General features: G+C 37.6%; 1 protein-coding gene and 1 long non-coding RNA gene across 3 annotated transcripts in view; one reads left to right on the forward strand and one right to left on the reverse strand.

The window, feature by feature from the left end:
- Positions 1-6303, reverse strand: part of LOC107998218 (ras-related protein Rap-2a) — a 32054-nt gene extending 25751 nt beyond the window's left edge. Inside the window, exon 1 of the mRNA XM_017057383.3 lies at positions 6168-6303. The gene's annotated coding sequence lies outside the window, so the exon portion shown is untranslated. The remainder of the gene's footprint in view (positions 1-6167) is intronic.
- The window catches only part of LOC114577587 (uncharacterized), a 70864-nt gene that overhangs the window by 29156 nt on the left and 23979 nt on the right, over positions 1-17729 (forward strand). The window contains exons 2-3 of one of the 2 annotated variants that reach the window (XR_009829142.1): positions 6043-6822; positions 6903-7599. This is a non-coding gene — a long non-coding RNA (uncharacterized LOC114577587). Of the gene's footprint in view, positions 1-6042; positions 6823-6902; positions 7600-17729 lie in introns of those variants that run through there. The other variant, XR_003697768.2, reaches the window with a different exon arrangement.

The raw sequence follows: 17729 nt of genomic DNA on the forward strand, positions 1-17729 counted from the left end.
ATTGCTCCATATATAATTTATCACAGTTTTACATGTGAAAATGTTTATTAAAATATTCAATTATTTGAATTTCTTTATATAAGGAGATTGTGTATATATTTTTGTGATTGACTGCGCTTAGATAAAATTTTGTTAGCGAAATTTCAATTAATCGTGGATAAAATTAAATATAGTAATCGTTTTAATAATATAATTTCTATAATATGAACACTATACACGATGGTATTCTTTATGAAATCTCTTTTCGCGATATTTTATATATGTATTCAATACTACGTCGATCCTAACTAAATTTCCAAGAGTATTCGCGAGATAAAAATTTGATTTGCACGGAAAAAATTTGATTTCCTTGGTCGAAATTCGTTGATACGTTCGAATACGCGGAATCCTACGTTTTCTTTCGTAAAATAGATAGGAATTGATTGATAAACCGATCCTAAGTAAATTTCCTCGAGCGCTTTCCAGAATAAATTCTCTATCTAAAGTAAAGTTTCATTTATTATTATATACCCGAGAAAGAATTTAATTTCGAGCGATATAATCCCGTTTGTTTTTTAACTGATTTGACGTTACGTTCATCCCGTTCGCTCCCACGAGTATTAACTGTTAAAAATAATCTTGCGCCTTAATCCTTCTCTTCTGTTCCATTTGATCAAAGTAAAATTTCATTCTCGAAACTTAATTGTATGTTTAATACAATACTTGTCAACATATCGACCGACACATCGAGATATTTAGAATATAACTTTGCACGAGAATCATCTATAATATTAATTCCAGTTAATTCTTTCATTTCTGATGTCAAATAAAAAAATTACAACTCACTTTTTTTAATTTCTCGAGCAAATATATAAAATTGGTGATCGCCATTTGTCACAGAAAGGAATAAAGTCTTCTTCCCTTCTTCTTTCTATTTAATTTTTTTTTTATTATCATTATTATTTACCACTTACAAAAATTCCTACTCAACAATCGTTGATCGTGTTCTTTGTACCGATAATATAAAAGCACAAGGTGGATAAAATTCAAGAATTCTGCTCGTCCCAAAAAATATTAAAATTCACTCCAAGAGCGGAAGATCAAAGGCAAATCGACCCAACCCCACTATCGCCGACCAAGTCCTATCTTTTCGTGGTCGTGTTGCCCCGGCAATCGATAGGAGTGTCCGGACGCAGAGTGCACCAAGTCAAACATTATTATCGATAGTGACTCCCCTCGTCCCTCGTTTCGTTGCGTCTAGCGTGCAACGTTAATTGGACATGCACGTACATCCTGCGGGTTTATGGCTGGAAAGGCGTCGTTCACCGGCGAGTCGCTCTCACGATTGTTTCTCGACGACGGCGTCTCCAACGAGCCGTGTTTCATCGACTTTGTTATTCCAGACTGACAATCGAGTCAATTAATATCGTCCTAAATCTATCTGTTCGAATTGGGATTGGCATTGTTAAAATTTCCTCGTGTATCTCGCGACACGAAGCGAAAGCTCAGATCAGGTTTCATGATTCGAAAAGCAACGAGAGGATATTCGAGAGAGTGGGATTGGTAAAGAATGAAGTTTCGTTTCTTTTTTTCTTTCTTTTTTCCCTTAGAAATTGCGGGTGATTCACCTGTGATCTTATTTTAAATCCTCCTTTCCCTGCGGTGTTATTTTAAGGAAATGCGAAATGAATAATTGATCAGACTCCCTGCTGGAAAAATGGACGTAGGATGATACGAACTTGTCCTTTGAGAAGATATGGCAGCCTTGCTAAATAAAGATTTCTCACCGGTGTATTAATAGAGATAGCGGTCTTAATGATGCTATGGCATGCAAAGATATGGATCAATTGGAACGTTCGTATTTTACCATAAAATCAAAACGTTCTATCTATACGTTTGTTTATTTTTCATTTTATATATATATATATATATATATCAATATGTGTTTTGAATAAATGATAGCAAGCAAAAAGTGTCGAGATTCGAACCTTGAAAGTTAATATTTAAAATTTTTTATTTTAAATTTATGCACAGATGTATTAAAACATTTCGATTAAAATCAGAATATATTTACGCGGATCCACTCTCTTCCCTCCCCCTCGTTAGTTGTGCACGCTTGATACGAATTGGCCAACGGTATGTAACATTTATCGTTTGTCACCTCGGCTTGTCGGAAATGCAATTTGCCGAAACGATCATCGTGTAATATTGGCTGGAATGAGATATGTAATAGAATGACATTAACGGATCCCGACCTAAACCTCGTTACAATTTACCGCGATCGTTATAGAGCGATCGTGTATTGCCTCGAATGCAACAGATGTCCCACGGAAAGCCGTGAATTTGTCATTGGATTCAATTAATACGCTTATCCTAAAAGATTACGTATTACGATTGTTCGTATGTTTACAATAGGAACAATTGAATATCGGGAATAGAAATGTTAAATCTCGCATTGTTGTTGCATTAATGTTGCGTTGTATTGTAACCGAAGATTCGATCCGACAAATTCTGATTTTGTAGTTGCAAGGAATCGATTTATTATTAAACTCTCTACGAACGAATTATTAAAATTATTATCATCGATTTTTGAGATGAAATGAGGCAATGATAAAGGAAATTTTTATCTATTGTGTTATTTTAAGCCGGCGACAACCAATTACTTGCGAAATTTTATAAATTTCGAGATCGCATAAAATAAGTAAGTTTTTAATTGAAAATATTATAAAGAGGATTAGGAAAAATTTCTTTCGGATCAATTTTTAACATCTTTGAGATACCAATTAAGAAATAGCCGAAAGATCTCGGATAGCACAATTATTACTTCTCTTTCGAAACTAAGTTTCTAAAAATTTTTACTCATAGTACCGTCAGATATATTTATTTACCTAAAACAAGTGTACGTTTGAAAATTAAATTGTTCAATTAATCATCAAAAAGATGAAGATGACCATTGGTACAACAATGATAAATCGTAATCACGATGAAAACATGTTCTCTCGCAACTCAAATGACACGAGATCATCTCGCCCCCAACTGGGCCTACAGTTATTCAGTCCAGTCGTGGGAAAATACACAATTGCGGAACACGAGTGGAAACAAGCCGCGTTTTCCAGAGGAAAAGTTGACGAGTGGGAATATACGTGGCGTGGGCGAACGTTAAATCGAGGATCAATTAATTTGTGGCGAGGGAAAAATGAACAACAATGACGTACGTTGTGGTTTCGAGACGAAACTGGTGAATAGGATACAGATGTAATGGAAGATTTTTTTTCCTTTTTTATTGCTTAATTTCGAAATAAGTTTTAATTGCCAACGGTGTTAGAAAGCTTCGAAGTGTGGTGGAATAAATATAATTAGAATAAGAAACCCGTGAAACGTGTTATCTCGTATCTTGTTTTACACGTCGTCCTCGAGAAACTTGTTTCGAGTTCCGGCGATAGAATGATGATCGTGAAAATTTTCCACGAGTATATTTTTTTTTTTTTATATATATATAGTTGCTTTTGTTGAATTGGACGGTTTATTTAAAAATTTCTTCACACAAATCGATCATGCTACGAAAAGTATAATGGAAAATAGAATAATTTTAAAGTTTTCGATTAAAATGTTCGATCGTTCGTGAAAAAAAAAAATAAATCTTAAATTGAATTATTAATCTTAAAACCATTCTCGTTCGTAGCGGTTGGAGATATCTTTTGCAAATAATTCCCATTTTGCACACGCGAATTCAAGATTATCCGGCAAATTTACATTGATGCGTTAAAACGATCGCTTGCACTCCAACAAAGAACGCAGAAGAAAGGCAACAGATCTTTATATTCCTTCGCCTTGCAATTTTATATACCCAAAGGAATTCTTCGTTTGAAAACAACAGAGTGAAATTAATAAATATAATTCTTTGGAATATAATTCTTAATTAAAATACTCCGAATAATCGAGAAAAAGTAAAACATCTTTGGAGATTCGTGACGATAAGAAATAGTGAGTTAATCGTAAGATGGGGCAGAAGAAAACGATCGTTTGAACTTTTTTCCATGGTACGTCGTGTTATTTCGAAAGTTTTTTTTTTTGCGCGCTTCTCGTGATTGCGCCATTTCTTTCGTAAACGTGACAAAATCATCAACTAAAATGTAATTATTTCGTGACAAAATTTACAAAACTATGGACCCATAAAGTTACTTAATTTTTTCTACAATTCAAATATGAAAATATGGACGAATTAAAATTAAAGCAGGAAATTACTTTCGAAAAAATAACGTAGAAAGTGCAAATCTTTTCTGCCAGGATTTCGATTGACCGAAAATACAGAGTTTGCTGTATAAATCTCTATCCCCTTGTTCCTGTATCTTGATTCGAAAAGAAAGAAGGGATGAATCCCCTGCACGAAATCGAATCGACGATGGCCGAGATACGCAGCGTTGAAAGTAGCGTGCGAGCCAATCCATCGCGAAGACTATACCGAGGACAATAGCGAAAAGATTTTCGTAAATGGCGCAATCTAACCGCATCATTTACGACACCTGACGGAATAGTTTGATAAAGTGAATAGTTTAGATAATACTGGAGAGAAATGAGGAAACATAAACGAGGAAATGTATCGAAAAACTGGCACGTATATAATAACCTTTTGTCCTCGAAGGAAAAGAAAATAAGATTGCAGAAGATTGAAAAAAAAATACACTTTTAACGCTTAATATCAAAATTTTATGAAATGACAAATCCAATTGGTTTTTATTTTATATTCCAATATTGAAATTTATTGATCCCCTTTTATTTAGCATAAAATTAAAGATTTGTTATTATACTCCTCAAGAAATTTCCAGAAAACCAGAAACCGTAATAAGGTGGAAAATTGTGGCTATTAACCGTAACAACGACACCAACTGCTCCTTTATTCGGAGGCTATCGTGCAACGGGGTTTAATTAAAGATGAAAATTCGCATCGCCTTACGGACAATAAACGGAAGTCGAATCATTCTTAAAATAATCACAGAGCACATAATGTCGCATTAGCATATCTCGTTCTACCCCACTGGGGAACTTGTAAACACACTTTAAGGCGGAGCAGAAAGGTGTTTACCGACTGTCTCGCCGTACATTAATTTCGTCCCTCGTTACATAAAAGTCTCCTCTCTTCTTCGTCGTCCAATTGCGCTCTTTTCCAGACCGAGGGAATAAGTAGAAGGAATTCGAAACGAGTCCCTTGCGAAGAAGAAATTGTTTCGAAAATTGTCTGAACCGTCGATGGAAATACCGCATCTTCTTCGTTCTATCTCACAGAGATAGAATACAGAAGTCGTTCGTTAAAACGTAATTGAAATTCAGATGCATAGCCAATTTCTCACTCGAATACAATTTGTCTGTTCGTCTGAAAGTCTGCGTGGGAAGATTAGGAGAAGTTACGTTCGAGGGTTGCGGCGAGTAACACGCAACGAGAAAACATCTCGGGTGCAGTACCATTAATAATCCACATCAGGCATACCTCAAGGTATAAAACTAACGCTCCTCACGCGAGAGTAACCGAATAACTAGGCACGGTATTATGGAAATTAATTATTTTACTAGAAACCGTGCTCCTGTATGGAGCGATTCGAACAGGAGTCGTTTCCTTAAGAATCGTTGAAGTTTCCTGGGCGTAGACAATGGTTACCGGTTAATATTCCACAACGAAATATCGTTGTTCAAGTAATTCGCACATTGTTCAGAGAAGAGTTTGAGAAAGTTTTCGGCCGGTCACTAGACATTGTGTTTTCACTGACTCCCTATGCGGGTGTACGTACCACTTTCGGTCGAACGGAGCGAGGAATTAAAGAACTAGGAGGGAATACTAAAAAGAGCCCGTTGCCTCTGACATCGTGACGAGACTTGTGAACATTGGCCGACTTCCCCCCGTTATACATCTTTTTCAAAACTTTCCTAACCATTGTATACGATCGATAAACCTAATCGATAAACGTTAAAAAAAATATCGCGTTTAAAATTTACGAATCAACCGGAACAAAAATACGAAATAAAAATAATGAAATATAATATAACAAATTCTCACTTTCTCTGTTTCAGAAATCTTCGAATTTCATTGCAATTGGCGCGTCGTTAACCTAACTTAACACAATCGTATCCGGAGAAATCATGTCCGAAAGTTTTCCAAAAGTTTTCCACCGTCACCGTGGAACGACGAAACTTACCTGAACACTTCGAAGAGAGAGGAGGAGCGCGACGGCTCGGTTAACAGGTGAGAATCGAATCGGATTGCGGGAGCGCGGGAAAGCGGTCCCTCGTTGATCAGCCGGTAACTCGCGAACTCGAAAAGTGGTTCGACTCGGCCGGGTCGCTCGCAACAGACTGTTGTTGCGTTTGCCGAGGATTGCGCGTTAGATTTGATTTGGTTTTGGGGGGGCAAAGCAGGTGAACGTGGCTCGTGCGCCCTGGATAAAGACCGACCCGTTGCCAAGACGAACACACCGTTACGGACGAGCTAGCTCTGTCCGGTACTCCGCTACGGTGCCGGGTACTATCCTCGATGCTTTTAGTCGGCGTCTGCGCTCTCGTAACCTTCCGACCTTCTCTTCCACCTGCACACCCCCACCTAATGGCCCAGCGTATTTTAGACTGCAGCCGCGCTAGCTCCTCTCTCTTTCTCTCTCTCCTTCCGCCCTCCGCTCTCCTCCCCCTCTTCCCTGTGCGCGCACCTGACTACCCCTACCACAACAGCACCTGATGCTGCACCTGAGCTAGTAGTAGGGGTCAACGCTTCTGCTCCCATCTTCTGCGAGGATACAATCAGCCCGAATATAACCTGTGGACCATCGACTGAGGCGCTTTATGTATCGCGTGTGAAAGGTAATTACGAGTGTTTTGCCGAGAAGGTTTGGGGGATATTTAGGATTTTCCTTTTGTATATGCGGCTATGTAACTGGCAGGTGGTTGCTTTGACGAGCGTGACTTCGACGCAGAGGCGATAAATTGGAAATGTGATCGATTGTCGAGTCGTTGGGTAATTAGATTCGTTGCGCGATTTTCCTCGTGGAAATCGGGAATCAAAATCATCGCAGACGCGGGAAATCTGTCCTTTCGATGGTGCTGCTGTGGGAAGAAGAAATATCTGATTATCGTGAAAAAATAAAATATTATCGGTATCGAAACTTGCGTTTGATGGAGAAAATGAATATATTGGAAGGAGATTGGAGGGGGAAATGTGATTGCGAAATCTTTTGTTTTTTTTGAGAGGGGAGGGGGGAAAGAGAAGGAAGAGAGGGAGGATAATTAAATTTTATTTTGACTTTGCTCGTGGAGAATTTCTGTTATACGTTTAATGAACTATGTTTATGGACTTCTTGGTTATTTCATTAACGTTTATTTAAGATCCATTATGTGAATTATTATTATTGGAGTTTTTAATCCCCCTCCACTCACGCAGCTGCTTTAACTAGAGATTGTATAATGTCGTGTTGGCATTAATATCGTGAAAAGATAAAGGTGTCTCGCTTTTTTCCATTTCACCCTTTTACTCGTTTTGGTAATATACCTTACAACATCACCCGCTTCTTTTTATTTTTTTTCAACCAAATCTCTTTTACAAAATTTTACCGCCGGAACAGATTTCCTCTATAAAAAATACACACTTCGATCCGCGAAATTACGTATCCAAAGGAATCCTGAAGAAGTATCGAGGATATATAGCGGTTGTTTACTCAGAATTTAGATGAGAGATCCGCATCTACCTCGTAGAAGGGACCAGAGAAAATATTACCGATATTTTTATGCAAATAAACGTATCATTTATCGAAAAAGACCGATAAGGAAGAAGTATCTTCGTTTTCCTCGAAATATTTTGCCAACAACTACCTAATTTTTTAAGGTAGCATATTCAAATGTACCGTTTCTCTTTTTCTCTCTCTTATATACACTGTACTGTAATCAATATATCTGATTTTTCGAATATAATCAATATCGGAGACCACCGAGAGACTTCAGTTTGAAGTCGAATTCAGTTTCACATTTTGAATTTTGTTGATTCACTCACTACTGTATTTATACGCTAGATAAACTAATCAAACTTCATTCTGTTCGTGGGTGGAACGTGAAACGTGTCTCCGACCGCAATATTCATTCATAAACTCCAACTCGAGATTAATTTTATTTTTAAAGTTTCTATTTCGATAAATTCTTCCTGGACGGGGAAAAAATTCGAGCTTAAAGCTATTCAAGCGTCTGGCCGTATTCGCATCCCCTGGGCATGTCAGACTACCCAGGTAGTTGCCACGATATCGATGCACCTGAGATACGGAGGGGTCAATGTTTGCACGCACAACTTTGATGAGATTCAAGTTACTTTCCAGGCAGGGGGTATTAGGTAGGATACAAGGTAGGTAGGGTAGGTTGGTGCAAGCATGGAGTCGGACGACGCCGCACGGCCATTCAATTCTGCCAGCTCGTCCAAAGTTTTCCAATTTTACGTTTGCCGTTGGACGGATCACCTCGGATCATCTCGTTTCCTACTACTTTTTTACACCCAGAGTTATGCCAGTATCTCTTCTTCCCCGTGTTTATTTTAAAAATTGATACGAAAAGAGAGAACGTATTTTTTTCATTTATATTCTTTCATTTTTTTTGTTCGTTCCGTCTCTTTGTTTATGTTTTTCCTTTTTTTTTAAATCCGATGATATTCGAAATCTTTAACAAAATGAAAAAAATTTTCATCAAACGAGTGCATTCCTTTTTGGAAAATATATATTCCTGCAAAAAGTTCTCTTCTTTTCTTCAAAAGTTTGCATCCATTGTTGATGATTTCGCTATTACGTACAGATCAAAAATCTTATTATCTCAACCCCATTTCTATCTTCTTCTTTTCTCTCTCTCCCTTTCTTCCTTTTGCGTCTCATTAGTATCCCTTTTACGTTCTTACCTCCCCTTTTTCTTCTTTTTCCCCATTTTATTTTTCCCCCCCTCGATAAGATCGACCTTTGAGATTATAAACCCTGTAGCTACGCCAAGGGGAAGGATGTGGAATGTCAGAGAAGAGTCTTCGATGACGAGGAACGAAAGTTCTCCTCGTTCTGGAACAGAGGCAACGACCGAAATCGAGGCGACTTGTTTTCTTCGTGGAGAGATGGATTTCGTCGACAAACATCCAACTATTCACTTTGCAGAGAGAAAGAGAAACAGAGAGACCTGGATTTCCTTTTCTTGCGTGTTCTCCTCGACATGGCCGATCGCGTACGTGTATCCCCATCACTCGAAGACACGAGACGATGATTTACGGTTTAGAGGAGGGTTCTTCCGGTTGGATAGGACCGGTAGATGCGCGTTGATGAATGTTTCAAACTGATGGACGATAAATAAACGAGATTCGTTTGCCGATGTGTATCGCGATATAATCAATTTCTCCGGGAGACATCAGAAATTTTTAACAAAATTTTCTGTTAAACGAATTGATTAATCGAGAGGATGAGAAATCTCGTTTCGAATACGCGATTGAACGCGAGATTTCTCTTTCAAACGTCCTCCGATAAATGATTAGTTATAATGAAATTTCAATTAAATCGTATGCATGATTAGCTTCGTCGAGGTTGATTGCGATATAAGGATTAATTGCGAAATTTATGAGTCTTTATTATTGCCGATTGCTTATTTTCAATCGCTTATTTTTCTGGAAATTAGTAGAATAATTTCGATATTTTTTCTCTATAAGTTATTCTTTCTTTTGCGATTTCGATTGATTTTCATTTCATAATGGAATAATCGATCATTGCAACAAATATTTCTCGTTAGACTTAAGACAAAATTTTGGAAAGAGGAGTGCACAATGATCTTCACGAATTTAAAGAGATTTAGCGTTAATTATTTCCTAGAAAATACCTCAAACCCGTTCTCTCCGAATGATCTTTTTCAAACCTATAAAAAATATTCGCATCTTGGAAAAAACAGGATGGCGCAGGTTATTTCAAATCAAAAAAAAAGTTTCGCAATAGCGAGAGAACGATCGTTCGGAATTGCGATGAAATAAAATTTCGAACGTGCTTCTCGAATTCGATCGTCTCAGTCCGAGTTGTAACTCCTGAAATACCAGGAGGACGAGAAATTCCTCGATACCGTTTTCACTTCGTGGAGAATCGCATCGCACCCTTAAAATAACTTAGAAACCTGTCTATTGGGTCCGATGAACCCAATAGGTAGCGTGAATAATTCATCCCTATTCGGGACTCGAGTTGTTTTCCTCCGCTTTCCCCTTTCCTTGAATTGAATTTCCAATTCCCTTTGGATCGAAGGTCCTCGCCAACGATGATTAATTTTTGACAGAGGATAAAAAATAAGTTTCGTGCCGAAAACACAAGCATACCATGTGGTAAATATAAATCTTCCTGATTGAATCGATTTCAACTCCAATCCAATTCCCTTTGATTCGAGATACACGCGAAAAAAGGCAGGAGGGGATTTTATCCCGTACTAGGCCTAGCAGTTTCCCCTCTCGTGCCGGTAATTTCATCATGATCGGGTGGAAAGTAGTCAAGGTCGACGATGGGGGTTTAAGTGATAAGCGGCTAATTTTACGATCGAGGCTCAAGCGCTTCATTTTAGGATTATTAAACGCTTTGAGACGAAATTCGTAGTTTAGGAAGTGTTAACGTGTAATAAGTTATGGGACGTTTAGTGAATCGTGAATTTTCAAACTTGGGTCTCTATCTTATGATTCTCATCTAGCTGAAGCAGGATAGAATTAAAGGTGGAACATATTCGAGTGGTATCGGTAAACAAAAGTGAATGGTTGCAAGTTTTAAAAAGCATAAAAGTGGGCGTGAATGGTAGCTTTATTTTTTTTTTTTTTTTTGAAAAATCGGAAAATATCGAGTTTTACTTCCGATCAAATGTTTTTTTTCTTTTTTCTTATTTGTTTTGCGATATGTGTGCGACAATTTTTAATGGAATCTTCATTCATTCGAGAAAGACGATGGATTTTGAACTTTTTCTATGATAATCCGTGATGATACACGTTTCGAAGGTGTGCTCGTCATCCGCCGCTTTCGAAAATTATAAGATATTGAATTTGTCCATAAACGAATTTATTAATCTTCGTCGATTTAATCCAGGTCCAATTTTCGACCGTTTAATATCCTCCAAAATATATTTTCCATCCCTTGATCAAGGGTGAAAATGTTATTGAATTAATTTACCTGCTTTATCGGACTCACGATAATAACAAAGGAACGCGTCGTCAGTTATTCGTCAATGTGAAATGAAACTCGACGTTTGGCTGGTATGTCTTTCATCCGGCAGATACGCCGATGAAACCGAAACGCGACAGAACGGAATTTCCAATTTCCTCTTATCTTCGGATGAAATCAAACCTCGAAAAGCGATGGTATGCGACCAACTTTCCAACCTTGTCAATGTTTGCGTGCATCAACGTGCATCTGAATCGTTCGCGAACCGCAACTTCTGCCCCCCCTCAATTTTGCACAAATATTTGAGTCGAATAATCGATTGAACGTAAAGTCGATGTAACGATTATTTGTTTTGATCCGCTTAGAACGATGTAATTTTTTTTGAATTGCTGTTATTGAAAGCGATATCTCCACCAACGATATCTTAAACGCGTGGATCAAGACGGTGTAATTTCATAAATTGAGTTTGAAATTTTTAAGCTTTCGAAGAGAATAAAAAAGAGAATCGTATGAGAAATGTTGAACGTGAAATGAATTCAATGCAACGCCAAGTTGGAAGAACGCGCTTTGATTTCATCTATCCAAAGTGAATTCCCTGTGAAACGAGCCATGCGTATGCGATTGTCTCGCCTTATTGCCTGTTACAACGTTCCCATCCTTTGGACGTTATCTAGAAATAGGGATTCTCTTTGCGGAAATTGGCCCGCAACCTACTTAGAGTAAGGAGAAGATATATTTATTATGTTTATCGTGAAAGATTAAGAGAAGTTGAAGAAATATATTTTCATCCATTCCTTATTCGACAAACGAGTAGTTATGGTGATAGAAAATGTATAGAATATTCCATTGAAAAAACTATTTGTGTATAAATATAATATAATCTTTTTTAAATTTAATCTTTATTGAATTGTTTGACGTGGGCACAGTCTTGGATATTTATCATTCGTTACAAATAAATTGTAGATTTTTATGTACTTAAAACATGTTCAAATATTCGATTAATAATATACGGATAGTTGTAATTCACGAATGGAACTTTGAATTTTCACGTAAAAAACGTGAGAAGAAATTAGAAGAAAAATTGCGGAACCATGCCGTTCAAGTATCTTTTTGTTTTATCCCGATATCTCGATCGGTTGTCGAGATACAAGGATTCAAAGTGCTCGAGACGATATATAGGTTGAATGAATGAACGCACGACTGGCTGACCTACATTTTTTTCCTGGAAATGTGTACTACTATATTTTTCTAGGAATCGCGTCTGTTATTTGTCTGGAGTTTGGGATAGGTCAGTGAGACGAAGTGCGAGCAAGAGGTCCGAGTAAGGAACAAGAACGGAGATAGTAAACGATTAAAAAATTACCTTTCTCTTTGCACGACGATATCTCACGAACCGGAAGTCGTATCGAAATGAATCGAAAACCATTTTAAAGGGCAAGGTTCCGCGCTTCTAATGATCTTTCATTGGTCGACTGAAAGTTATTATCTTCAGAGTTACAGCGATTCAAAGTTTTCCTAATTTTAATAGAGTTTGATCCAGTTTTAAGATAAATTACGCGATAAATATGTTTGTTTCTGGAAAAATATTGCTTATAACCGTCTATATATACCAATGACTCAGAGATAATTCACACTTAAACTAAATTAGTTTTCACAATTGGAAAATAAAGGGAACAAGTATACGAATGCAACCGATTAAGTTCAGCTGCTGTTACATTTTATTTTATTCCTTCGTTGTTACACTTTCATGATTTATAAAAATTTTCTCTGTTTTAAATTCATTCTCTATTCTCCATGCACGTTTGATAGATCGAGATAAAAATATCATGGAAAACAAACGGAATGAAAATAGCGACGAAAGGGCCACTTGAATGTGTTTCCAGCGATTGGGACGCGTTGCATGCTCAATCGCGAGGCATGAATAAAGAAAGCGCTGCAGCCATGTGGGCGAAAAAAAAAAAAAAATCGAACGAAACGTGTCACGATTCAGAACTACCATTGAACCAAAAAATACTTGAAATTCGCGAATATTTTCCGTGCAAAATATTAACCTTCTTCTCTTCAAGATTAAAGGAATACGATCATACGATGCACGAGCGTATTCTTCTTTTGTTTTATCCGTTTTCTTTGTCTTTAAATTGACTCCCACGCGTATATCATCGATCGTAAAAAAATTTATCGACAAGCAAGTGAAATGCTTCTGCTATTATAGGTGAATTCAGGATTCTGCAAACCGTTGATATAGAAAAATATCATTTAACACTCAGGACGGTAAAACGATAAAAATAGAAATCATTTTTTTATTTCGCGCGTTAACTCTCCATTTACGGAAGAAAAATGATGTATCGGTATATAAAATGACGAGATTTAAATTACTAACGATTTAACTCGTTGCACTTCGAAAAAAAAACATAATCGCTTACTTTTCTGCGCCACTGTGATACAAAATTACACTTTTTCGTAACGTAAAAAAAAAAAAGACTGTGTTCGAAATAGGACAATTTTTACGATTGTCTGAGGGATCGCTCGTAAATTCAGAAATAAACGCAGCTGCGCGATGTAGTTGTATCGTTAGTTACCTTCCCTAAAAGAAAAAGAAAGGAAGAGAAATGATCGTAAAGGGACAATAACCACAAATGACAATAATCAAAAATCGCAAATCCATCGTGAATTACGTTTCATTGAATTTTCGAGTCGAGTCGGGGGACACGTTTTCAATCGTCCTCTTTTAAACTCATCCGGACTTGATGCACAGCCTCGTCGTAGAATGGCGGCCAAGTACTTTGACCCGGGCTTATCAGCCTTAAGTCGGGGCTTTCCCTGGCTCCTTGTAATGGCGTAACGATCCCCGGATTTTCTTGCCAACTCGAGGAAAACGTGACTCCAGCGGGCATGTCTCTGAATAAAATTTAAGACATTACTAAATCATCTCGGAGACGCGAGCGCAGAGACACGCGTTGCGTAAGGGGCTTCGTAACTTTCTTTCCAGTGGAATTACGCGCGATCATTCGTCATTCACGCGCGTGAATATCTAAACGGTGATTTTTCTTTCTCTGGTGATAAACGAGAAAATATTTTTATTATTATTCTTTTTTTCAGACGAGGGAATATAATTTAAATCTTGCGAAAGAGAAGAAAAAAGAATGAAAAGAGATTCTTGAAAATTTTTAATTCCTTTTAATTATAAATTTTGCTCGGTGGATTTTGACAGTGATGATAGATAGGGTGACAGTTTCGATAGTTTTCGGAATCGTTTTCAGATTTATCGTCCTTTATCGAATTGTCGATGAGGATGGTATTTTATTGCACCAAATATTCGCCACTTTATGAACTTCCTACTTGATCGCAGTACGGTTTATATATCGAAATTGCAATGGTTTATGTTCTCCAATGAACGCAATATAAGCAGGTTTGAATATCACCGATTGTATGCCATTTACCCATTGATAGTCGAGAAGGTATTAACGATTTTATTGCGATAATATTCCGTAACATCTCCGGTGAATAGAGGCATTGTTTCAAAACACACTTAAAGATTTATTTCACTGTAACCAAGCAAGCAAAGTTGGGCATTTTTTAAAATTAAATTTTCAAAAAATTTCAGATTTCGATCTTATTACAATCGATAAAGTAAAAATTCGATTCCTCTACGCATTCGTGGCAAGCATATCCAATTTCAATCTTACCTCTCCATTCTAGATTTTAACATTCATTCAAGAAACCTTGTGCTTGTTCCAAAGCTTTAAATATTTGACGAGCTTGTGTTTTGTCGTCGCGTTTCCATGCGATCTTCTTTTTTGCTGATTCCAATGGAAACTTTGAAACGAAAACATGTCGAGACCTGTTCGACAAAGGATGCCTCTGTCTGATGCAAGAAGTAATTTCCGGATGAACGAGAAACAAGGTAGAAAATTGATAGAATAACGATGGAAAAAAAAAAGGTTCTCTTTTATCGTTCTATCACAAAAATGATTCGATTCATAAATGTCAATCAGTTTTTTGGACTTCGGTTTTTCGATAATCAGACCGCTTTGTTATCACGATTGTAGAATATAATTACTCGTTTGTATTACTCGCTTAACTAACTGCACAATTGTGCACGACCTACACAACCTACGTTCTCTGCTGCAGCGAATATTGAAACCTGTTGCAACAAACCGGGTGGAAGGATTTAATGTTCTCCTCTTCCCAATCGAATTCGTTTACCCTTTCCCTCTTTTTCTCTCCGCCTTTGTCAAACGACTGAGAATCAATTCTTCTCACGCTCGATCTACGATTTACTTTCTCCCGTGTGAATCCTAATTGTCACACCGACTGTATCTCTCTTCTCTATTTAATTTTATTGGATCGTGTCAACGTTTGTCAATTAAATCAATTATTAATTTCGTCAATCAATATATATATATAAATTTCTCACCACGTCATCCATGTAATATCGTGTTAATATCGAACTTTTCTCGACAGATAGACATTGTATCGAGTCGGCAGACTCAAGCAATTTTTGATCGACGAAACTTTTTCAAGATCGAAGAACAAGATCTCGTAACAGAAATGATCGTTTCGAGGAACGAGAAGGGAAAATTGAAAATTGACGAGGAAAAAAAAAAGAAAAAGGAAAAATTTGCAAGGAGGAGAAATGGACGGGAAAGGAAACAAGCGTCGCCTCGATTTGATCGCATTGTCAGCTGTTGCAACTTGGAAGTCGAAGGAAATGCGGTCTGAGCAGAGATGGGAATGCAATTGACTCGGCAACTTACGGAAAACACCCTCGTTCCTCGCCGTGCTGCCCTTATTAGGGTCCCTCACCGTGCACAAAAGCTTCGTTGAAAAGTTTCCCCGCGAGAGAATCCGAGGAACGTCCGGCGAAGTTTCAAGCTGATTTTCCTCAGTAACGATCTTAAGATAGTAATGCCATTTGTTCGTGCAAACCGTGGAAAATACAATTAGAGGATTATAATGGTTGTCGGCGGATTGATGAAACTTCTTCTTCGTTTATCTTGCCATATAATTGGCGTATCGTTCTAATACTTTTCTTCGAGCTGTGCCATCGTTTTATTTCGAGGAAACTTTTTGATAGAAACATTTCGGGGGGAGGGGTTTGTTTCCTTTTTCCTTTTTCTTTTCCTTGGATTATTTGAAACTCGTTGTTTAAAAAATTGTCGTCGTATAAAAGTTGTTGGAGATTATTTGAAGAGAAAAATTTGGAGATTGTTTCAAGAAGATTAGCTTTAAAAATCGCGTGAAAAATGTATTGAGAGAAAAAGGATATTCGTAGGAAGCTCGCGCAGAAAATAGAAGGTTGAGAAGAAAGGAGGCTTCAAAGAAATCTATGAGAGAGTCGCTTGAGGAACGCTTTTAAACTTGTATAAAAATAGTTTAATATATCTTGAATTTAAAATGTCTCTTTTTTAAAAAAAGAAATTTTTAAATAAATAAGCGTCAGAATCGCAGCAATGGCATAACGGGGCCGATAACGAGTAATTAAGTATGCAAAACTCGAGGCGCCGTGCGTACCGATTCGCAGCTCGCAATCAGAATTGTCAAACTGCGCATCCGCCCGATAATAGAATTGAACGGGACTTAAAATTGATCCTGATTGTTCGTGTCACAAATCCAATTGAATATCATGATGGCATATTCCCTTCGTACGATGTCAACCAAAAGTCTATTTTCCATTGTCGGATATCCGCGTGTCAATCTCGCTTTGTTTACCTAATTGCCGGCCCATGATGATCGGACAAAGGTAAAAGTAATGAAGTTTGGATGTTAACGGTTCGTTAAACACGCTCGATAAACTGCACTCCATTGTACTCAACTGTCACCTCCTCGGTAACAAACACTTAATATCACGCTTTGCTTCATCGAATTATGAACGTGTTTCATCATCAAATAGTACAACATATGCATGTATATGTGTATATATATATATATATATGTATATGTCAACACTTAATTATTTCCAGCCACGTGGTTGAGCCACGTTTCTCTTTTCTTTTTTTATTTCACAGCCGATTAAAATATTTTTACACTCTACTCGCGAAATACGACCGCGAATAATCTTGGATTTGCATGCAACGATCCCACCCCTCCCCCTCGACGCAACACATTCTCATTAATATTCCCTACTACATTATTATGCTCGAGCCACGCTGCCCTGTTTATATGCGCATGCATTTGCACGAAAACCGCGGTGCCCGCTTGCTTGTTTTTCGAACCCGTTTCGAAATGAAATTTCCGCCCCGTGTTTCTCCTCCTATGGAAATCTCATTAATTTTCACGTCACCGTGTGGAGAGGGAGAAAAAGAAATTGTCGCCCCCCGTAAACGGATGCGCTAATGGCGCGAACCGGAATTAATATTCTTCCTTGCCACCGATTCATTCCTAACGATATCATATTCCTTCACGAGAATTCCTCTTTACGCATTTTCAAAAGTTCCGTGTAACCGAGCTAATCAAATTTGGACGGAAGACTCGATTAGGGGAAGATCTCGCCAATTTTTCATGAGAAGCTTTCTTCGACGAGATACGTCGTGAAAATATACGTAAGAAAATCGGCGAGCACTCCACGATGTCTCGGATTCCTTT

This window comes from Apis cerana, linkage group LG3 (genome assembly GCF_029169275.1).
Source record: "Apis cerana isolate GH-2021 linkage group LG3, AcerK_1.0, whole genome shotgun sequence".
Taxonomy (NCBI): domain Eukaryota; kingdom Metazoa; phylum Arthropoda; class Insecta; order Hymenoptera; family Apidae; genus Apis; species Apis cerana.